This window comes from Equus caballus, chromosome 29, assembly GCF_041296265.1.
Source record: "Equus caballus isolate H_3958 breed thoroughbred chromosome 29, TB-T2T, whole genome shotgun sequence".
Classification (NCBI taxonomy): domain Eukaryota; kingdom Metazoa; phylum Chordata; class Mammalia; order Perissodactyla; family Equidae; genus Equus; species Equus caballus.
In genome coordinates, this window is record NC_091712.1 from 31,086,859 (window position 1) to 31,102,693 (window position 15,835).

Sequence of the window (15,835 nt, forward strand, 5' to 3'; positions counted from 1 at the left end):
ATAACAACCCAGTTAAAAAATGGGCAAAAGATCTGAAAAGACATTTCTCCAAAGAAGATATATAGATGGCCAATAGGCACATGAAAAGATGTTCAGCATCATTAACTATAAGGGAAATGCAAATCAAAACTACAATGAGATATCACCTCACTCCCGTCAGAATGGCTATAATTAACAAGACAGGAAACAGTAAGTGTTGGAGAGGATGCAGAGAGAAGGGAACTCTCATACACTGCTGGTGGGAGGGCAAACTGGTGCAGCCACTATGGAAAATAGTATGGATATTCCTCAAAAAATTAAGAATAGACCTACCATATGATCCAGCTATTCCACTGATGGGTATTTATCCAAAGAACATGAAAACACAAATGCATAAAGATACAAGCACCCCTACGTTCACTGCAGTATTATTCACAATAGCCAAGACTTAGAAGCAACTTAGGTGCCCATCAAGGGACGAATGGATAAAGAAGATGTGGTATATATACACAATGGAATGCTACTCAGCCATAAGAAATTATGAAATCCGGCCATTTGTGACAACGTGGATGGACCTTGAGGGTACTACACTAAGTGAAATAAGTCAGAGTGAGAAAGCCAAATACCGTATGATCTCACTCATAAGTAGAAGATAAAAACGACAACAAGCAAACACATAGCAACAGAGATTGGACTGGCGGTTACCAGAGAGGAAGAGAGGAGGGAGGAGAGCAAAAGGGGTGATTAGGCACATGTGTGTGTGGTGATGGATTGTCATTAATCTTTGGGTGGTGAACATGATGTAATCTACATAGAAATAGAAATATATAATGATGTAAACCTGAAATTTATATAAGGTTACAAACCAATGTTACCACAATTTAAAAAAACATTTCAGTAAGCATTTTAAAAATTAAAAATAATCAACTAACTGACAACATATTTTGTAAACAGCCACCATTTAATTTATCTTAAAATGTGGAGAAAACCAACAATTTTTAAGTTAAAAAATTTTCAAAGACTTGGTGATGAATTTGGTTCATGAACAGGAATGTTCTCCTTATTACTTCATTGATGCCCTATGCTTATTTCATGCTTCTTTAAACATTCTTTTGTTGTGATCAAAGACACATAAAATTTGCCACTTATCCATTTTAAGTGTACAGTTCAGTGACATTTAGTACACTCACATTCTTGGGGAACCATCGCCACTATCTAGTTCCAGAGCATTTTTATCACCCCAAAAGGAAACTCCATACCCATTAAACAGTAACTCCCCATTCCTCCCACCCCCAGGCTCTGGCAGTCACTAATCTGCTTACCATCTCTGTGGACTTGCCTGTTCCGGACATTTCATGTCAATGGAAGCAGACAGGATGATGCCTTTTGTGTCCGGCCTCTTTCATTTAGCATAACGTACACATTTCAGTCCTGACAGTGAGCGTCAATATCACTTTTGCCTCACAAAGAAGTTCTAGATTTGATGTCCTCTATGAATTAGAGAATCTCTCTCCTCTGATTCGTTTTATTCAATCCAGAGTTAAAGTTTTTTATTTGGCAGGGCTTCGAATCACATCAGAGGCAAGAAGATCCATTTTGCTCAAGGTTTGGGAGCACATGACTTCACACTTCCATTTGCAGTAGTACACTGGTTTCGTGCTTAGATCTGTTAGAATGCTTTTCAGCTACGAGTTGTGAAAAACTCAGCTAATGGTACATTAAACAATTAGGGATTTATTATCCCGCATAATAAAAAAAAATCCAAGGGTACCATGATTCCAGGATAATTCAGCACTTCAGAGATACCTTCAAGGGAACTGCCATCCTCAGCCACTTGGAACCTCCACCCCACACTTCTCCTCCCACCAAAGGTGGCAAAATGTCTGCAGCAACTTCCAAAGTCACCTTGTCACAGAAGCTTGTCCAGAGAGCAAAAAGACAGTTGTTCCTCTTGTACTGATTTCTCTCAGGGCAGAAGAACTTTCTCAAAATCTTCCCAGCAGATCCCCTCTCACATCTCATTGACTAGTTATGCCACAAGCCCAAACCGAAAGCGGCGGTGGTCAAGGACAGTGGACTTGCCATGTCAACATTCACTCCTGGGACTGGGGAGGACCCACCAAGCACATTGCCACCAAATACCTTAACATACTGGGGTTCTGTTAGTCAGGAAGGCTAGGGAAATGCTAAGCTGACAGGCTACATACAGTGTCTGCTATGGCATTTGTGTTGGTTTTAAATCAATTACTTTTCCAACTTAATAATCTGAATGGTTCCTTAAGGTTGGGTAGTCCATGATACCAGATCTGAATAACTTGGTTGACCAGGCATTCATTAAAAGGGATTGTTATGACTGAACTCTCAAAACTCACATTTTACTTAGCCTGATAGCTAGTTAACAGAAAATAATAGCCAGCTCTACAAGAACGTGGCCTTGGCAGAAACAAGACTAGAATTGCCATGCCATAGCTGTATGTGGTGAAGAAGGCATGACTTCAAGGAGAGATTTTGAAAAGTTTCCAGATTTCCCTTCCATGACATTGTTGCAGCACGTTCCCTGGGTTATTTGCTCACAGTTCAGGGGCTACTTAAACAGGGTCTATTCAATTGATCAGCCATTGGATCAATTTTTTCACCACTCAATTCACTACTTTTGTCAGGGACTAGACGAAACCCACCAGTTAGTGTCATGTAGATATAGCCTTAACTGAACCGATAAATCTAGAGGCCCATCAATCACGATGATGGCTGAAAAGGGAGAAGAGCATAGATCACTCACAATTCAAAGGAAAAAACAAAGCCCAATCGAGCACGGGAGTTGTCCTCTTCCTCCTCATCCTGCGGGAAGAGGAAAACCTTATGAAATTTGAGGCACTCTTTAGCCAAGAGAATAATGAGGCATAAATCCTGCCGATAGTGAGAAGTCTGGCTCAGGAAGTAACGCCATTAACCAAAGGATCCTCCCAGGCTAGGAGCAGTGATTAATGGCCTCAATGTGACACACTGCTATGCGACTTGGAAAGGGTTTACACGGCTGGTGCTCACTCTTGGGGAGAGTGATTTGCAGAAAGTGGAAACGGTTTTGGTGACTACTGTCATCGTTGTGCCAGTTCCCTTTGCACAGCAGCTAGCTCAGGGAGAGAGAAGAGAGTTGTTTATAACCTTTCTCTCCCGACTTGAGAACCTGAGAGTGTTATCTATGCTGTTGGCATATGCTCGCTTCCCTTTAAAACTGGAGGATGGGCGGTTAACCTTACAATTTATGGAGTGCTTATCAACATACTTCAGCTTGCACATGGCTCCGGGCAAAGAGCTTCATGCTTATCGGAGATGACTCTCTTCGGCTGTCATTTGTTGGTCTTGGATATTAACATGGGCAGGGCACCGTTGTCACACACTTGGAAGGAGTAGAACAAAAATCTCGCAGACGGCCCCTTGGAAACTGAGCTTCTGTCACCTCTTCAGACGTCTGTCACATCTCTTTACCACTGAGTTCTAAATCTCACATATTTCCCAGAACACAGGAGAATTAAACAGGAGGACTCTTTTTTTAATGGTCCACATAAAGCTGAAATTTTGAAAGGAACATCCTTCCGGTAGATCCTTTCTTGCCTATACTACAGTAAATTGAGTTATAAAATCAAAACTTAAGAAATTTGGAACGAGATTTTTAAATTCTGCTTAAGATTCAATCTATCTTTTCCCCCTAGAAATTCCCTGTCAACCAACTAAAGTAGTTGGCAGCACAAAACAGCACTTTCTTGCATGTGAAGCACCATGTGTCATATCCATTAAATCCAGAAGTCAGTCTAGCGTGGAACACGGGCTTGTCAAACATGCGAAGATGAAGCCACAGGGTCATCTAATTCATCATAGAGGAATAGAAATATCTCTTACTATTGGTTATTGGCTGCCTCCATACTACAGAAATCAAATAACACTGAAATAGTATGACGTTAAAATCTATTATTTGTGTTGAAATTACCATAGGAATATACATGGAATATGTGTTGCAAAAGAAAGCAAGAGTGGATGTTGTCTTCTCTTAAGCCAAAGGAATAACCATAGTTTGCACCCATCCTAAACCTAAGATGTGGGTATATGGGTTAGGATGTAAGTTTGGCTCCTGTACAAGACAGATCCAAAGCAACTATGGCTTTAAAAAGCTAGCAAGTTCTTTTTCTCTCAGATAAAAGTCTGGGAAGGCAATCCAGCGCCAGAATGGAGGCTGCACAATCATCAAGGGTCCAAGTTATTCTTTCCTGTGCTCTGCCATCCTCCAAACACAGTGTCCATCTCCTGGTTCAAGTTGGTTGCCCTATCGTGTCTGCATTCCAGCTGGCAGAACAGAGGGCAAGAGAAGGTCACGCCCTTGCCCTTTAAGGGAAAACCCAGGAGGTACGAAGGGGGAAGCTGCACATCTCACTTCCATTTATAAACCACTGGCCTGTGTCAGTCACGTGGCCACAACTAACTCCAGGGTCTTGAGTTCAGCCAGTGATTCATTAGTAAGAAAGAAGAGGAGGATCGATACTAGGAGACAGCGTGCAGTCTCTGCCATAGTAGGGTACATTGATTTAGGTTAGGTGGGTTGGAAATGAACCATGCTTTAACGATGCCGTGAGTCATTGGTTCAAATGGTGCAGGATATTAAGTCCTATATAGAAAAGTAGCAGGCATCATTGTTTCTGGACATTCCATAGTTGATTAAGTAGGAATTAAACCAGAAGTCCTCTCTTATTCTGGGATAGTCTGGGTGCTGCGTATCCAGGTTGCCTCTGCACTTTTAGATGCCCTCTCTGCAAATACTTTAAACAGAGCTTCATTTCCTCTGTCTTCTAAGTATCAGGTGTTTCCAGCGGAGATTATAGGAAAGTCAGCTTTGACTGGGACAGCCCTCTGGGATCCATGTGCATTTTTCACAGCCATCACTGGATCCTCCCTCAGGACAGATTTTCATCACTGAATCATCCAGACATCCAAACCCTTCAGCCTTTAAAAATCGATATTGAAAACTAAATCAAATCGAGGAACAGGAACAGAATACTATATCAAATGCACGTGGAGTTTAGCATCATTCTAAAAATATATATATTCTTGTTTGGGTTTTTGTTAAAACCCCTTTATTTTTTAAAACTTTGACACCATTACCCCCAAACATTGCTGAAACCACAGCACTCTGGCAAAGTCCTCTTTACCCTGCTCAATGTGCTCCATTTCAGGCTATGCCTTGCCCTGGTTTCTATTTAATTTACTGCCCCATTCACAGCTCATTTCAAGAGTTTGGAAATTCTTGGCCCTGAATTTGGAAAGAACGGAGAGTTGTTTCTGAAAGCTGAGTGCGGTGCAGGTTGCTGCTCTGGTATCTGTGAGTAACTCTGCATTTGCTCTCGGTGTGTGTAGGAGATCCCAATGATGTCAACCAGGATTCTATGCAATTGCACCAAGCTGAAATGGACAAGAGGCTAAAAGCACTTTGTTCTCTTCTTCCTAGGGGGAAAAAACACTGAAATGGTTTCAATAATCTTTCTCTGGGCCAATGTCTTAAAAAAAAAAAAGATTTACATCTAAATAGCAGAGGTAAGAGGTGAATGGCTTTGCAGGGAGGGTTAGGGATGGGGGAGGAAGACTTGACAGAAGATAGAGCCTTGGGGCTGTGCGACCCAATATGCAAGAATGACTGCCTTTTCTAATAGTTATTTAGGTAAGGTTGATTTCAAATAGAGAGACATTTCCAGGGAGGATTGACCCCAAGTTGACCTCCATTTTTCACACCCTGTGTCTACACTTTGATCACCCAAGGAAATCCAGATCTCCCATAGACTTCAATGGAGGGCTCCTTGCATTCACATCGAAATGATTACAGCAGTGGCAATAATGACATACCTTAGCGCTACAGCCCTGTCGTGTTGGAAAGAGGAAGAAAGAAGGCGTGGCACCAGCCCAGATGCTCACGCTCAAATGGGGTACAGGAAAATGCATAAAATGGTCATTTAAATCCAATTTAAAGTGCATTTTATCCTATTACATGGTTCACAGCAGGGGGGGGGATGTGAGAATACCTTTTCATCCTTTCCACAAGCTTCCTCTCCCCCAGCTTTTTCACTGGTGTTCTATGTGTGTGCACACATGCAAATGCGCACGCGTGCTCTGGTGCATCTCGTGCATGCATGCCGTGTGTCAAGGAGGAGCGTGGCTGACGCTTATCTATCAGGAGAGAAGCCTCTTTCCCCATGGACTCTAGTCTCTTCTTGCCCTCCCCTGGACCCCTCTCTCCTTTTCTGTCCCCACCCCCTCCCCTCCAGATCCCACTTCTTGTTCTAGTGAAGTGGGTCCTTCAGCTCTTTGAGCTCCCAGCTGACGGGTGTCAATCTGGGCAAGTAACGCAGGGACCAGGGGGAGGAGATGTCCCAGGGGTCTGCCCTCAGGAAATGGCATCTGCACAAGAAGAGGCCTTTTTACAACTCCCAGAGTAACAATCCTCAGGCAGCTGCTTTATGCTGTTACATTACAAGAGTTACCTGTCCCACCACTGTTATTACCACTACTGTTACTGCTCCTGCTACTATTGACTCCTGTCATGATCACTTACTTTCATAGTCTGTTCTAGTCACCGTGCTAAGTACTGTACTTCCATTATCTCCTTTAATTCTCACAAACATCTATCAGCAGCTTCTGTTATTCCTCCTGTTATTCAGAGGACGATATTGGCTGACGGTTGGAGGACTGAACTTGTGTGAGGTCACACAGCTGATAAGGGGCAGGGCTGGGATATGACAAATCTGAGGGCGTCTGAAGACTGAGGCTTCCTAATATCTTGTAGGAAAGAAGCCCGTTAGGCTTGGACTCCATAGATAAGACGTGTCTAATTGGTTTGTCGTGGTTGGCTTTAAAGATGGCCAATTTCCCGTGCTTAAAACTCTGCCTTGTCACCTATTGTGCTCTGAGGACATCCAAACTCTTTCATCTCACTTACAAAGGCCTTCATGATTGGACCCCTGCTTCTTTCTCTGGCCTCATCTCTCAGCCCTCCTTGTCCCATCCTCTGCACTCGAGCTGGATTTGGGCAAAATCTCCCCAGAAATCCACTCACTGGAGGGACTTGCTGAACTCCTGGCTTTGAAGTTCCACGTGTGCTGAGTGTAGTCCTCAGCCCTCCCATCAAACAAATTGGAAATGCCTAGACGGCAAAGAACATGTCTTCAACCAATAAACTCATCAGGTACGACTCTGATTGCCTCTGAAGGTACAACGGGATGAGGAACAGGCAATGAGGTACTCAGGCTCTCTGAGAAAGAATCTCATACCGTCAGTGATGGAGGGAGTAACGAGCTAAGGCCCCTAACTCAGACTTGGAAGACCCAGGAGGGCCTCCCTGAAGAAGGAATGGGTAAGTGGAGACTTTTAGGATGAACTAGAGTTGGTCAGGTAAAGCACAGTAGGAGCTGGGGAACATCCAAAGCAAAGTTCTAAAATAAGGAAGGGATGCTTTTCAAATTGTTGTTGTTTTTCTCATTCAGGACTCTCCTATACCAAATTTTGCTCATTTAAAATGGAAAAATAACAAGGCATTATCTTCACGTAAATATGAGAACAAAAGAGATGCTCCCTAGAAGAAAGAGTCTTTTTTTTTTTTCTTTTTTTGAGGAAGATTAGCCCTGAGCTAACATCCGCTACCAATCCTTCTCTTTTTGCTGAGGAAGACTGACCCTGAGCTAACATCCATGCCCATCTTCCTCTACTTTATATGTGGGACGCCTACCACAGCATGGCTTAATAAGTGGTGCCATGTCTGCACCCGGGATTCGAACTGGTGAACCCGGGGCCGCTGAAGTGGAACGTGTGAACTTAACAACTGTGCCACTGGGCCGGCCCCGAAAAGAGTCTCAATGGAAGAACCCTACTTGGGGATGTTTCTTCAAGAATAGTCACCACGTGAGCACTCAGGAATCAGAGGAAATGCTTAGCACCAAGTCTGAATAATATCTACAACCCATGCCGTCACCAGGTTGATGTGAATCACTGAACATTTTATGTAAAGAAAATGTTAAAGATAAAGTTTTATTTCTAGCTCAAATGTTTTAAGCCAGAATTAGCTAAATTATCTGCTCAGTTCATCACTTCAAATTCTTATTGTGTACTTAAAGAAAATATTTTATTCCATTACCGCTATTTCAAAAAATGTTCTAAAATCATTTAAGACATTTGGACGTGTTGCTTTACAATTTTATTTTTCTTCAACCACAAAATTCCCTTTTTCCCCAGGATGAACTTTTCATCACCAAGATTTCCTAAGTTCTTCTCTGCAGAGCAGCATGCTAAGCGTTCTTATCTTGGATGAGTATTGTTCAAGTCAATGTGCCACGGAAGCCTCAAATTGTCAGAAAAATCCCCTTATGTATTGGGTTCTCTTGGTTCGTGTCTCAAAATATTTTCTTTTAATTTATTTTATTACACGCTTTTGAAACACTGGATTTTCCCCGCAGCTTTAGCATGTCCGTATTCTGAAATCTTTTTTCCACTTCCACAGCATTTTTTAACAATGCAATAGGGACCACATTAAGAAATATCTACCTTGTCAACACCTTTTCAAAATTTATATCTTCAAAATGAAGTGAATATAAAGTAATCATACTCATTCAAATGGAAAATATATGAATATAAAATATAAAAGTTTCCTCATATTACACCTTTGAAACACCAGCATTCCATGAAAATATTTTTGTCTCAAGATCTTATACAACTGGAACTTATTTAGTTATAGCAATAACTTTCACCTTTTCTTCCAAACTCATGGCAGCCTAGGCATAGTGTCCATGTCTAGACAAAACACAATAGTCATCTTGTTCAATCCCAGATTTTTTTACCTTGAACATCATTTACCAGCAAGACATGAAATGGGAAAGGTTGTAAACTCAGACCATTCTGAGAGTTTCAATCTATCTTTCATTTTGCAACCATTTGGTGCAACTATCAGACATCTGATCCACCTGCCACACTAATTTCTGGCACACACCGATACCAGCTGCTCCCTGCTGATTCTGGTAAGTGTATCGATGAGCTTTGTATACACAGAAGTGAGAACATATGTAGAAATATGAATGACTGCCTAACCACATTTTAGATATGACCTCTTTAAAACTCTGATCTGTAAAGTTGTTAAAACTAAGATGATTGAAGACCAATCTTTTTGTGTGTGTGTGAGGAGGATTAACCACAAGCCAACATCTGTTGCCAATCTTCATCTTTCTGCTTGAGGAAGATTGTTGCTGAGCTAACATCTGTGCCAGTCTTCCTCCATTTTTTTACCTGGGATGCCACCACAGCATGGCTTGATGAGTGGCGCCAGGTCCGCACCTGGGATCAGAACCTGTGAACCCCAGGCTACCGAAGCAGAGCACATGAACTCAACCACTATGCCATCAGGCTGGCCCCTGTAGACCAATCTTTTTGAAAATAGAATCATTTCAAGGTTTTGGGGAAGGAGGCATTTTAAATGAGGAAAGAGAAAACTAAGGAAGATGAAGTAGACAAAATAAAACAAGAGATTTTTGCTTGCCATGTTTAAACAAGTTTTATTTTATCCTCTTATACCACTTGGATTTCTTGAATCATGTGTGTGTGTTCCTAGATAAAAAAGAACTCGGTTATTTTTTTAGGAAGATTGGCCTTGAGCTAACATCTGTTGCCAATCTTCCTTTTTTAGCTTGAGTAAGATTGTCCCTGAGCTAACATCTGTGCCAATGTTTCTCTCTTTTGTATGTGGGATGCCACCACAGCATGGCTTGATGAGTGTGGTATGTAGATCCACACCCAGGATCTGAACCCATGAACCCCAGGCCACTGAAGTGAAGCATGTAAACTTAACCACTACACCATGGGGCCAGCCCCAGAACTAGAATTTTTTTAATTGACCGTTTATCTCAATTGTTTTGTTCAAGGGTTAGCAAAACAGAGCACATGTGTCAAAAACGATCAACAAGGGCAACAGTCCCATGGTGTAGTGTTTGAGCTCCACACACTCCACTTCAGTGATGTGGGTTCACAGGTTCGGATTCTGGGCACGGACCTACACCACTTGTCAGCCATGCTGTGGCAGCATCCCACATATAAAATAAAGGAAGATTGGCACAGATGTTAGCTCAGAGGGAATCCTCCTTAGCCAAAAAGAAAGGTCAATGAGAGGATGTTACTGGTGCAACCAAGGCCAACACTGCCTTGGTTGTGAGGTCTCTAAGTGTTTCACTGGAAACCTCCCCTGAGATCCCTTGTTCATACCCTCCTCTCGTCTCAGGCACTCCATCCCCTCACACCGCTCAGTCTCTGGTCCAGATCCCCTTCTTCCTCTCAGCTGTCAACTAATTTCTGTAAAGGTGTTCAATTTTTAAAATATGTAAAGGTGTGTTTAAAGCAATGATTAAATGGCTGTAAACAGGGGGGCCCCAATTAAGGCAACAATTCAGGCCCCTTCTTGACCTCCTAGTGTGTGAATCAGAAGCATGGCAAAGAGAGAGATTGAACTCCTATGTGTGTGTCAAAACAGAACAGGGATGGTAAATACAGTTCCTCACGTGTGACTGGTTATTCATTTAATCAGTCAGCAACATGCTATGCCTCAGGCTGGGAGTCAAGGCTACCAAAAAAATAATAATTGAGGCAAGATCTGGTCCTAGAGAAATTCCTATGCTCGTATGGACGGTAGACACATAAATAAACCATTGCAGTTCCGTGTGATAAATGGCTAAAATAGAGGCATGTACAAAATGCCACGGAATCCCAGAAGAAACGGTGTCCTTGAAGGATTTTAAACAGGAAAACTATGTGGTCATAAATACCTCTCTGGCAGCACCAGGGAAGACTAGAAACCAGAGATCAGAGAGGATGCTCTGACACAGCCCAGACGGGAGCAGATGAGGACGAGAGGTAACTCAGGGGCAGTGGAAACAGGCAGCAAGGGACCCAATGCTCTGAGAGAGTAAGTTATCTCAGTAAGAGATCAGATAACGTTCATCCTATATGGAGAATGAGAGAAAGAGAGAGTGCGTGTCACCCTCTGGTGGCTAACCCCCTAAATGGAAGAACTCGTATTGTAATCTGTGTGTGCTTCTATATTGTTTACCAGCATTCTGAAAGATGATTCTGATGAAGGTGCTGTTAATTTTTAAGTATGGTATTGAAAAAGCACAGAAAAAACGTTATTTTAATACAGCCTTATATCTGAAGTCCTTGTTCTGATCTGTGAACATAAACACACAACGGCATTCATTTAGAAACACCGTTGTCTGGTTGTAACAAGTCGTTTTACCTGCTGTCCTTAATGCTTCAGAAGCCATCAGAATGTATTGAAAAGGGTCTCAGAATCAAGGTTTCTTGGTTCTACTTCCTGTTTTGCCCCTAAGGAGGTATGAGATGTTGGGCTGGTCTGTTATCCCCTCTGTGCACTGGTTTTCCCATCGATGAAATGATTCTGGAGTCCTTCCCAGTTCTAAGATGCTTTGGTCGTCTGACATATCCAATTAGTCTTTCTTCTTTTTTGCCTGATGGAAATGGGCCCATTCAGTGTGTCCTTTGTCTCCTTATTTCCACACATCTATCAGCTGTGTGTAAGATAGATTGCTTACTGCTAGTGAACTCTCTATGTTCAAGGAGGGTTCATAATTACTATCCATGAAACTCTTCAATAATTGAGCTGTCATAGCTTTAGAAAGCCCAACATTTAATCATAAAAAAGTTAATTAATATCTCCATCCTACAAAATACTTTCTTCGTGTGTCCATACATACTCTTATCAGTCTCAAAGTAAAAAACAGTTTATTTTACTCAATCAACCATCTAAGTATTTACTGATCAATATTAAAATTTTTGTTTTTAAAGGATATTTCACTGAACTGAATTTAAACAAGAATAAAGACAATCAAAATGATGATGATTATTATTATTGTTATTTTTTTGGTGAGGAAGATGGTCTCTGAGCTAACATCTGTGCCAATCTTCCTCCACTTTGTATATGGGATGCCACCACAGCATGGCTTGATGAGCGGTGCATAGGGCCCCACCCGGGATCAGAACCACAAACCCCAGGCCTCCAAAGCAGAGAGCAAGAACTTGGCCACTGCATCACCAGACGAGCCTCTACAATGATTATTTTTTAAAAGGCTATGACAAGCCATGACTCAAATAATGCTCCCCACCCTTCAAAAATGCATTTACATATAAGAAAATTTGCCACCACGTGCTAGAAATCAAGATGCTGACATTAACATGCAGCTTCCCTACTCAGCCACGCCTGGCTTTACAAAGGAAACTTGGAGTACACGTGTATTATTAGTCCCCAAAAGCCTAGAAACATAATAGAGAGCTTTTCCCCTTTTGTATTAATGTTGCCACTGATAATTTGAAATCTCTTAGATATTGAGACTAGGCATGAAAATGCTAGATTTGCGATCTTTGTATCAAATTAATTCGGAAGGCTCCTCTTTTCTCCTTTCTGTTTCATTCTGTTTCTCAGGTTTATTTCTTCCATCCAGAATGTAAAGAGAAAAAAAGGATAAATAAGGAATTAAATTTCAACAATATCGTGGGTCTCAATTTTTTTCCATAACAAATTGCTCACCAAGCCTGAATTTTGGAAACCAAGAATAGTATGAGAAAATGTCATATCACTTACTTTTCTTCGGGGTTTTTGGGAGCAATTAGCTTTCACTCTGTTTTGCCTTCTTCTCATGCAGCCAAGTAGCCTGGAAACATGGAAGGAGATCTGGTTTATTTTTTTAGTAACTAAATAAAACAATAAAAGAGAATTTTTAAGTTTTCTGGTCTCCAATCCTGAACGCACTGCTGGGATGAAAAATAAAATTCAACGATCAGTTGGCGAGGGAGCAGGGACCCACAGGATCCAAAGTACAAGTGGAATTGTTTTTGGCTTAGAAATTATTATTTTGATGCAGAAGATGGTTTAACCTAACGAGTCTCCTCCAAGGTTGCCATCGAATTTAGGTGAAGGGAGAAGCGAAAACTCGTGTAGAACGTGTGCATGAATAAGTGGGAATGTTGCCCCTCATTGTCTGAAATGTGACTCTCGTTCTTGCAGAGGCGCCTGAGTCCTTGACTCAGGAGAGATCCCAAAAGGAGGTACAGGAGTACTTTGCAAACTAGGGGACCAAAACTTTGAACATAAATCTCATCAAGTTCTGACCTCAGTTTTCAGAAAATACCGAGACAGAGGCGAGTGTTAAACAACCTGGATGCAATCAGCAAAATCCAGACTAAAGAAAACTCTTGAAGACAAGCAATCAAGTTTTTCAGTAAATAAATATCAAGAGGAGGAAAAAGAATGGGGGGAAGGAATCCATAGACTAAAAGACGTTGAAGAGACATCCCAACAACTGCAATTGATGCCTCTTGTCTCGAATTGTGAGTCAAACAAACCACAAAAATGTTCTGAGGGTCCAGCCCGGTAGCACAGCGGTTAAGTGCGCATGCTCTACTTCGGTGGCCTGGGGTTCGCCAGTTCAGATCTCAGTTGCAGAAATGGTACTGCTTGGCAAGCCATGCTGTGGTAGGCATTCCACACATAAAGTAGAGGAAGATGGGCCTGGATGTTAGCTCAGGGCCAGTCTTCCTCAGCAAAAAAAAAAAGAAGAGAATTGGTGTCAGATGTTAGCTCAGGGATAATCTTCCAAAAACAAAAAAGGTTCTGAGACAATTGTGAAAATTTGAACACTGACCAGTTATTTTATGTTATTAAGGAGTGACTGTTGATTATTTTTTAAGTGTGATCATGATACTGTGGTTACATTTAAAAGAAAGAATCCTTTTCTTTTAGAGTCATATCCTGGAATGATAATATTTGCTTCAAATTATCTGTGGGAGAAGGAGTGTGTAGGCAGATGGGTATATATGATTCAAGATGGGCCATGAATTAGTAATTGTTGAAAATGAATGACAGGAACATAAAAGTTCATTATTCCATTTTCTCTATTTTTATATATTCTTGAAATTTGTAATAAGAAAAAGTTAAAAAACAAAACAAAACCCAAGGAGCTTGACAGGCAGTGTTAGGGAGAATGCTGAGCAGCTGGAGTTCTCACACACAGTAGAAGTAGGAATCTTTGCCACTCCTCTGAAGAACTATTTGCATTTCGAAGTATAGTGGAATCTGTGCACACCTACGACCCTACCAATCCATTCCTACGTATTTAGAAAGCGGACACTCAGAGAGGCTGAATTATACTCTACATGGCTTTTTAATTCCCAGTCTATTGCCTTCTAAAATTTTTAAGTCTTTGGATTTTCTAAGAAATAATACAGGGGCTGGCCCTGTGGGCAAGTGGTTAAGTTTGCATGCTCCACTTCAGTGGCCTGAGGTTCACCAGTTGGGATCCTGGGTGCAGACCTACACACCACTCATCAAGCCATGCTGTGGCGGCACCCCACACAGAAGAACTAGAATCATTTGAAGCTAGGATGTACCACCATGTGCTGGGGCTTTAGGGAGAAAAGAAAAGAGGAAAATTGGCAACAGATGTTAGCTTAGGGACAATCTCCCTCACGAAAAAGAAAACATATGCCTTTTGAAAAAAAAGAAATAACACAAACTACATATAATGAGGGCATGTGAAGCCACACTGGCTGCAATGAGTATAGATACCATCTTTTATGTTTTGTTGTTGTTATGTAATTGAACTCTGTGGGTTCGTCTCTTGGTAAGTGTGGAGCCAAAAAGCACAACGGAAGGCAGAAGGGGTTGAAGAAAAGGGTTATTGCTGGCATAAGCGGTAGAGAGCCCCAGGGTTAGCTCTCAATACAGTGAGCTGAGAGCCAGCGGGGACTTCGCAGGAAGAGAGCAGAAGATACAAGGTTTATTTGTAACAACTGTGTAGCAATCGTACTCATTTAGGGGGCATGCATGGCAGGTAAACAAGCTGTTTCATACAGAACATTACCTAAAAATGGCTGTTTGGACTCTCCCAGAGGAGGATAATTGAAGATGCTAAAGAGTTGCAGGTAATATTAGGATGCTTGGGGCTGGAACACTTCTCAGGGGTCTTGCTGCAAACGTGTAAGTTTCTCTGCAAGATAGCAACATCTGTGAAATGGGGACAGCAACTTCTGCAAAACAGAACACACAGCTGCTTCTGAAAAACATTTGACAGCCCATGTTAGTTTTTGACCAGGTCCTCAGTAACCCTTTCTTTGCCTGGTTCCCTGGTCACAGCTATGAAATAGTTGAGGAGCATAAAATATATAGGTTTATAAGAATATCTCACACATAAACCAGAATGTGTGTTGTCTGTAATAGTGGGAAATTAGAAGCGATATAAATATGCATCAATGGAAGAATGGTTTAAACAAAGTGTGGAGAATTCACTCAATGTGCAAATGTAGAAATGAATAAACTAGATATCAACATGGATAGTTTTCCAAAAACATAATGTTGAATGAAAAAAGCGAGTTGCAGAAGGACCAAGTCAGTATGACAGGTGACAAAGAACTCTAAAGGCTAGAAGGGCAGTGCATGCAAGGAGGAATAATACATAAGGTGTTCAAGTGCACCCCTGATGTTTTCCTTCTTAAGCTGAGTGGTAGGTGCATTTATGTTCATTATGTTATCTATTCTCTTTTGTATTCCTGAAATACTTAATAAAACAAAAGGAAAAATTGAACAAAATGGTCCCTTCAAGTCAGCTCCAGTGATGGACTGAGGAAGGCAGGAAGGAGGCTGCAGCCACCCAGCCAGCTTGTCACACTCACCCACTCATCAAAGAGAATTTATCTTATTTCTTATAATATCAGTGATATTTTAAAAATTGAAATGCAGGTTTTGAGGAGTAAAAATTTAACTTGCTGGAGTAAC